The sequence below is a fragment of the Ascaphus truei genome, chromosome 12 (assembly GCF_040206685.1).
Source record: "Ascaphus truei isolate aAscTru1 chromosome 12, aAscTru1.hap1, whole genome shotgun sequence".
Lineage (NCBI taxonomy): Eukaryota > Metazoa > Chordata > Amphibia > Anura > Ascaphidae > Ascaphus > Ascaphus truei.
This window is the reverse complement of record NC_134494.1, coordinates 1499034-1508225: the sequence shown is the minus strand read 5'-3', so window position 1 is coordinate 1508225 and position 9192 is coordinate 1499034. Positions and strand designations below refer to the sequence as shown.

At 44.0% G+C, this 9192-nt stretch overlaps 1 protein-coding gene across 1 annotated transcript in view; it reads right to left on the bottom strand.

Annotated features, from left to right (window-relative positions):
• LOC142464297 (uncharacterized) overlaps positions 1-4636 on the bottom strand; it is a 35463-nt gene extending 30827 nt beyond the window's left edge. The window contains exon 1 of the mRNA XM_075567773.1: positions 4596-4636. The gene's annotated coding sequence lies outside the window, so the exon portion shown is untranslated. The remainder of the gene's footprint in view (positions 1-4595) is intronic.
• Between the last annotated feature and the right edge of the window lie 4556 nt (positions 4637-9192).

Here is a 9192-nt window from a genome sequence, read left to right as displayed (position 1 = left end):
GCAAATAGCTAAAACTCGCATTTTAAGTCAAACTTCTTTGCGTTTTGCCACTGAAATTGTGTTTTGATTTATAATTAAAAACATGTCCATCACAAATACAAGTTCTGTGACAAAACAGTGACAAAAGACAAAGAAGTTTCACTTAAAATGCGCATGCTCCACACACACACACACACACACACACACACACACACAACACACACACACACACACACACACACACGCACGCACGCACGCACGCACGCACGCACGCACACGCACACGCACGATGCTGATGAGGACGAGAACGGCCTTCATCCTGGCAGGGGTAACTAGAACTTGAATTTACTTTATGCTGTCTGATTTTGATTTTAATGGTCAAATGCACTATTATCCATATCTGGATAATGGAAATTTTGCCCATTAATGCAACGGTGCGCAAACTGCGGGGCGCGCCCCCCCAGGGGGCCGGAGATTTTTCTGGCGGGGCGCGGGACTGTTGCAGAGGTCCTGTGCTCTTCCCCCCAGGCATTTAAATTAATGCCGGGGGATCGTGTGAAGCCTGTGCAACAAAAAAAACTTACCGGGATTTAGAAGCTGATGCGTTCTCCATGGCAACGCCCCGTTAGATGACGCCGCGGGGTCATGTGACGTCACTGGTCACGTGACCCGTGACGCGACTGGAAGGTAGGGGGGTGGGTGCAGCTTCGGCACAGGCCAGAAAGGGGGGCATGGTTGAAAAAGTTTGCGCTCCCGTGCATTAATGTACTGTATGTGCTAGCGAAGGTTTTTTTTTTGCGGGTACAGGGGGTTGTTTATTGGTAGGTAGCAGGTATTTTAATGTTTATTGGTGGTAGAGTAGGTGAGTGAAGGGGGTACTTGGCTGAGGGTAGGTGGTTAGACCTACCGGGTGGGTAGCGGGAGGGGTTAACCCCTTCATTACTATAGTGGTTACCAATCTACCGGAGACTCTCACAGACACCACCACGCTAAGTTCTTTCAAACCTTAAGCTGTCTCACATTTTAATCTGGTCTGTAACTGTTACATATACCTATAATATATATTATCTGTAACTGTGCATGCAATGTCTAGTATATAATGTATACCCTGTTCACTTATGTAACTGTATTTGTAACCATGTATTATTTGTCATCTTAACTTTATGCCAGGACATACGTGAAAACGAGAGGTAACTCTCAATGTATTACTTCTTGGTAAAGCATTTTATAAATAAATAAAATACTGGGGCCTGTAACTCGGAAAGCAGGGGGTCCCCGAGGCTGAAATTAATGCGGTTCAACTCAGGAGACCCCTGATTCCGTACACTATTATTAAAAATCACATGAAAGCAGCTTCAATACCTTAGCGCAGTGTTTCTCAACCAGAGTTCCGCCGAGCCGCCCACACTCACTGTGGCCCCGCAATGGATTTCCTGGCTCTCCCCCCCCTCCTCCCTAGGAGCGTGCACTAGCAGTACGGCACATCCGGTGCCTGCTGCTATAGAGCGTGTGCAGTCTTCTCGCCTCAAGCACACTTCTGACCGCTGCTGCCTTCTGCTCACTGCTGCTTCCACTGCCTGAGGTGAGGAGATGAATCCTGGTGGTGGTGGCGGATGTTGCTCCGGGGGGTGGATGGGGGGGGGGGGAAGGTGGCGCGCTCACAACCTTAGCCTGCCACACATTGCTCATACTGAATGGGTAAAATACAGGGGGGGTTGATGTGAGATGCAGGGGGGGAAGAGTGATGTGACATGCAGGGGGGGATTGATGCAAACAAAAGGATATGCTGCACACCAATATAAAGAAAAATAGATACATACAGTTTACCTGTGCTGCTGGTTCAAGGAGTACCTGTCAGGATTATTCCAAGTCTACACTCAGGAAAAAAGGACCCAATGCTCTACGGATTTATATTAAAGCTAATTTATTTGTGCCACACAAATAAATTAGCTTTAATATAAATCCGTAGAGCGTTGGATCCTTTTTTCCTGGGGGGGATTGATGCGACATGCAGGGTTGGGATTGAAGTGACATGCAGGGGGGGGATTGAAGTGACATGCAGGGGGGTGGGTTTATATATGAGGAGGATGATTATGATGAGGGGTGCTGGGGGAGATATGATGATGATTTTACCCGTGCGGTCCAATTTTTTTAACTATGTATTGGGGGGGGGGGTGGGGGGGGCTGTCTTTTAAAAATGTATTGGGGCGGTGCAGGTCTTTTTAAAATGTATTGAGGAGGTGGGGGTCTTTTCAAAATGTATTGGGGCAGCAGGGGCATTTTGAATATGTATTGGTGGAGGAGGGTATTTTAATTACGTATTGCAGGGTGGGGTTATATGTATTTAGGAGGGTGGGGTTTTGGTATGTATTTTGTGGGGGGGATTGAGTGATTGTGGGGTAAATGACGGAAGGTAGGGGCGAGTGAGAGGAGAGGGGGGAGAGAGTGAGGAAAAGAGGGAGTAAGAGAGACGCAGGGGAGATAAATAAATGCGAGACGGGAGGGGGGGAGTGAGTGAGACGGAGGGGAGATAAATACATAGGTAGAGGGTGGGAAATAGAGGGGGCTCGTGAGGTGTGAAATTAACCTAATATGTGTCAGCCAGATAGGGGTTCCCCCGAGATTTTTTGAACAACTTCAAGGGTTCCTCCAAACAAAAAAGGTTGGGAATCACTGCCTTAGCGGCTAGCCACTACAGTAATTAAAGTTTAAATTTTTTTTTTATAATAAGTGTGTACGGGAGCAAGGGGTCTCCCGAACTGAACCGCATTCATTTCAGCCTCGGGGACCCCCTGATTCCCGAGTTACAGGTATGGTGTGCCGGTATCTCCTGCAGCATTTAAATCCCCAAGTAGTACGATCTTGCATTTTTTGACTGTACTTTAAGAAAATTGTGTTTTTTATTATTGAATGCCGTTTGGACACACGTTTTGTAGCGCGGTAAAATAATCCAAAGTCGCTCGCCAATGCACTAATTTTATTGAGGTTTGGTGAATAGGCCCCTATGTATTACAATAGCTGCTGTATGTCAGTGTTACAGTATGTATGTGTATTACAATAGCTGCTGTATGTCAGTGTTACAGTATGTATGTGTATTACAATAGCTGCTGTATGTCAGTGTTACAGTGTCTGTGTATTACAATAGCTGCTGTATGTCAGTGTTACAGTGTGTATATGTGTATTACAATAGCTGCTGTATGTCAGTGTTACCTTGTGTCTGTGTATTACAATAGCTGCTGTATGTCAGTGTTACAGTGTGTCTATGTATTACAATAGCTGCTGTATATCAGTGTTAGGCCCGGGCCATAGAGGGGTGGGGAGAGCGGAGGCGCGCTAACGCTGAGGCTCGCCTGCTTCAGTCAGCGCGATTGCACGGACTTGCAGGCGAGCCAGCGTGCATGAAGGGAGCTGGGGGGAGGTGGTTGGAGGCGGGGCAGTGACGTCGCTGGGTCAATCGCACCCGCGACGCACTGACGTCAATGTCACGGCGCCGACGTCACAGCACCGTGACGTTGACGCTGCTGTGCTGTGATTGGAGGTTTTCAGTCGACAGCGCGCTGAAAAACAGCTTGGCGCTCGGCTGAAACCTCCAACTCGTCAGCACGCCTGCGGACGCTCGCGTGAGCCCCCTCTCAAGGCATCCTCATTGAGGATGCAGGGGCTCACCGCGGCGCGTCCGCACGCCTCAGCACAGCCTGTCCGTCTATGGACTCGGCATTACAGTGTTTATATGTGTATTACAATAGCTGCTGTATGTCAGTGCTACAGTGTGTATATGTGTATTACAATAGCTGCTGTATGTCAGTGTTACAGTGTCTGTGTATTACAATAGCTGCTGTATGTCAGTGTTACAGTGTCTGTGTATTACAATAGCTGCTGTATGTCAGTGTTCCAGTGTGTATATGTGTATTACAATAGCAACTACTGTATGTTAGTGTTAGTGTGTCTGTGTATTACAATAGCTGCTGTATGTCTGTGTTAGTGTGTATATGTGTATTACAATAGCTACTACTGTATGTCAGTGTTACAGTGTGTCTATGTATTACAATAGCTGCTATATGTCAGTGTTACAGTGTGCCTGTGTATTGCAATAGCTGCTGTATGTCAGTGTTACAGTGTGCCTGTGTATTGCAATAGCTGCTGTATGTCAGTGTTACAGTGTGCCTGTGTATTGCAATAGCTGCTGTATGTCCGTGTTAGTGTGTATATGTGTATTACAATAGCTGCTGTGTCTGTGTATTACAATAGCTGCTGTATGTCAGTGTTAGTGTGTATATGTGTATTACAATAGCTGCTGTATGTCAGTGTTACAGTGTCCGTGCATTACAATAGCTGCTGTATGTCAGTGTTACAGTGTCTGTGTATTACAATAGCTGCTGTATATCAGTGTTACAGTGTGTATATGTGTATTACAATAGCTGCTGTATGTCAGTGTTACAGTGTCCGTGCATTACAATAGCTGCTGTATGTCAGTGTTACAGTGTCTGTGTATTACAATAGCTGCTGTATATCAGTGTTACAGTGTGTATATGTGTATTACAATAGCGTGTGTGTGTGTGTCCACAGTATGTATTAGTTGTGTGTTGTGTTTGTAACAAAGAAGATCAGATCATTACCTTGCAGCAGCCATGTGTGGGTGGGGAAGGGGCGTTATTCCCAAAGCTCTGCACTGATTGGCGGAATCCTTTGCGATGGGTTGGCTTTCACACAAGGTTTTCTGGGACTTGTAGTCATCTATCTGTAATAATACTAATATAGTGGGAGTAGCAGGACTACTACTCCCAGAAGCCCCAGAGGAGAAGGGAGATCACAAGTCATGCAGCAGCCAATGTCATTGTGCGGTTGTAGAGGAGGCTGCCGTAGGTCAGTGTTACAGTGTGTATATGTGTATTACAATAGCTGCTGTATGTCACTGTTACAGTGTCTGTGTATTACAATAGCTGCTGAAGGTCAGTGTTACAGTGTGTATATGTGTATTACAATAGCTGCTGTAGGTCAGTGTTACAGTGTGTCTGTGTATTACAGTAGCTGCTGTGTCAGTGTTACAGTGTGTCTATGTATTACAATAGCTGCTGTATGTCACTGTTACAGTGTCTGTGTATTAAAATATCTGCTGTATGTCACTGTTACAGTGCCTGTATTACAATAGCTGCTGTATGTCAGTGTTACAGTGTGTCTGTGTATTACAATAGCTGCTGTATCAGTGTTACAGTGTCTGTGTATTACAATAGCTGCTGTATGTCACTGTTAGTGTCTGTGTATTACAATAGCTGCTGTATGTCACTGTTACAGTGTGTGTATTACAATAGCTGCTCTACAGTTCCGACACACTTTATTCTCGCTCGGCTAGTCCCGCGAATTCGGGTATACCCGGGTGTATTCAGGTTTCTGATCGTTTTCTGCCGGAGTGTATTGCGTTATTTTCCAGGCAAGGATTTAAGCATTTTATTCCGGCTGGTTGCAATACTGCAATGCCGTGTAAATACACATGGGGGCGCTTGTGAGCTGTTCTCTTTGAAGCCGTCCCCTATAATGAATTGTAATGCAGTATATATACTGTGTGTGTGTATATATATATATATATATATATATATATATATATATATATATATATATTATAACAACAACCCCTATAAGCCCTAACATACAGTACTGTACACATACAGTACTGTATATGCACATACATAAATGATACTACTGTATGGGCGGCGGGGGCGAGATGTGTTTGCAGCAGAGAGAGATCTGCTGCTCTCTCTCTGCGCAAACATCGGCACATTAAAAATTATTTTAAATACATTTTTATTGATAGTGTAGATGTGCAGGGGGTCTCCGGAGCTGAACCGCGTTGGTTTCAGGTCTGGGGACCCCCTGCTCCCTGAGATACAGCCCCCTTTATGAGGTGCCGGTATCCCTCTGTTTGGTTTAAAGGTCCCGATCACGTGATCGCGGCCTGTAAACCAAGCAGAGCAGAGGGATACCGGCACCCCCTAAAGGGGCCTGTATCTCGGGGAGCAGGGGGTCCCCAGACCTGAAACCAGTGCGGTTCTACTCTGGAGACCCTCTGCACATGTACAGTATCAATAAAACACATACAGTATACAGTATAAATAAACACTCGTTCTTTACCTTAGCGGCTATGCGCTATGGTAAAGAAGCAGCATTTCTGTATTTTAATAATATTGTACAGTGAGCAGGGGGTTCCCTGAGCCAGAAATTAATGCTCAGGGACCCCCCCTGCTCCTGCTCAATATTATTAAAAATACAGAAATGCTGCTTCATTACCATAGCGGATAGCCGCTAAGGCAATGAAGGGGTTAACCCACCGTGCCCGCTTTATTGTGCGTAGTGGGGATGGGTGAGGGGGGTATTTGGCCCTTGGTGTGAGTTTAGGACTTGCGGGGGGGTTGCGGGTGCACTTAACCCCTTCACGACCGTAGCAGTTAATACCGCTACGGTCATGAAGGGGTTAAGCCCTCCCGCTACCCCCCCCCGCAAGCCCTAAACAAGCACCGTTGGGGCTAATACCCCATTCACCCACCCCCGCTACCCACAATAAAAAAAATACACACACACAGCAGCCGCCAAAAAATAAATAAATAAATCTAAATAAATAAATGACAATAAATACATTTGAAATACATTTTTATTGATAGTGTACACGTGCAGGGGGTCTCCGGAGCTGAACCACGTTGGTTTCAGGTCTGGGGACCCCCTGCTCCCCGAGATACAGCCCCCTTTAGGGGGTGCCGGTATACCTCTGCTTTGTTTAAACGGCCCGACCACGTGATCGCGGCCTGTAAACCAAGCAGAGCAGAGGGATACCGGCACCCTCTAAAGGGGCCTGTATCTCGGGGAGCAGGGGGTCCCCAGACCTGAAACCAGTGCGGTTCTGCTCTGGAGACCCTCTGCCCATCTACACTATCAATAAAAATGTATTTTAAATGTATTTATTTATATTCATTTATTTATTTATTTAGATTTATTTATTAATTGTGCTGCTGCTGCAAGTCCTAAACTCACACCAAGGGCCAAACACCCCCCTCACCCCCAATAAAAAAAATTCACGCACAGCAGCCCCACAATTAATAAATAAATCTAAATAAATACATGAAGAGAAATAAATATATACTGTATATATATATATATATATATATATATATATATATATATATATATATATGTGTAGAGGTATCAGTACCGTGTTAGCCGAGCTTCAATAATCAAAAAATAAATAGATGATACCGTTCTGTGGCTAACGAAATGCTTTTATTTGTGCGAGCTTTCGAGATACACTGATCTCTTCTTCCGGCGATGTTACAATGAATGAAGCAAGGATAACTTAAAAACAGTGTCTCTTGGAATGTTATCTGTGCTTGTCCTTCCCCCGTGTGGATGTGTTTTATGGCTAGAGGTGTCAAAGGGTAACTGAAAGCAAGTGAAGAAAGAGTGTGTATGTGTATCAGTGTGAATAAAAATGAATGGAGAGCCCACAGTATAAACTATAAAGTATAGCAGTGGCCTAAACAGAGATCGAAATTTTATGAGTCATTACTGACACTAGCGAACTCTCTTCCCATGAGTGCTAAAGGCCATGTCTGTACATACTGTGCTATATGTATGCACACACAGCTGTCGCTCACACATACTAATACTCCTTATTTTTCCATCCATATACACCAATAGGGAGCACATAGTATCCACACACACTTTTAGTTGTGCTACAAACTCTCACATTTCCACACCCACCCACACCATTTATATCCCTCTCACTCCACACACACCTTGTGTAGAGCACTGTTTATACTGTGGGCTCTCCATTCATTTTTATTCACACTGATACACATACACACTCTTTCTTCACTTGCTTTCAGTTACCCTTTGACACCTCTAGCCATAAAACACATCCACACGGGGGAAGGACAAGCACAGATAACATTCCAAGAGACACTGTTTTTAAGTTATCCTTGCTTCATTCATTGTAACATCGCCGGAAGAAGAGATCAGTGTATCTCGAAAGCTCGCACAAATAAAAGCATTTCGTTAGCCACAGAACGGTATCATCTATTTATTTTTTGATTATATATATATATATATATATATATATATATATTACAGTATATATATATAATAACAATCCCTATATATATATACAGTGTGTATATATATATATATAGATATAGATATATATCTATAGATAGATAGATATACAGTATATATACACACATGATGAACCAATATACAAATACATGTAGACTGGTTATCAAAATCATACTGTCCTACAGATAACGCTTCTCTATACAGACAATAATAATAATCCATTTAATAATCCTAACTGATTTTACAATATAAAACATAACATTCCAATCCACACAGTACATTGCATTTACATTGTATAAATGATGCATAAAATCTATGCACCATATACATTCTGCAAATGAATGTTAACAATATAATTGCAAGCTACTCTACCAGTAAATACAAACACTTCCAAACAAGTCAACTATTTTAACCAATCAAGTAAACAAAAATCAATATATACTGTAAGTACCAACCAGAAAACACCATTTAAAACCAAAGCTAACCCTTACAATACCAAGGATTACATCTATATAATTGTAAAAAACCTTATACATTATACACAGCATTGCAATGTACATGATGAACAATACAGTACATTCCCTGTATCTCCCTGCCTTCAGTGTAATCTGTTTAAAGCCCCCTCCCCCCTAATGTTTCTGTTAAACACATTACACTGAAGGGAGAGAGATTTTACAGAAACACACATTAGGGGGGAGGGGGGGACCCAATGTGCATACTGTGAGGTCTAACCACCCTCACCCCCTACCCACATTCCGTTACCCCCCCCATCCTGGCCATGGCCACTTCGCTTCTGCAAAACAGACACAAAAATTAAAACATACAAAGTAATGTCCCCTAACCCCTTAATCACCATAGCGGTTATTAACCGCTACAGTCATGAAGGGGTTAACCCACCCTCACCCACCACTCGGGATGCCTACATACCCTCCCACACTAACCCCCCCCCCCCCGTGAGGCCTAACCACCCAGTCAGTACCCACAAGGGAGGCCTACCCACATACCGTTGGGGAAACACCCCACCCCCAGTACCCACAATAAAAACAGTACAATGACCCACAATAAACAGCATTATATTTATTAAATACATTACCCACCCCCTGTGCCCCCCCATAA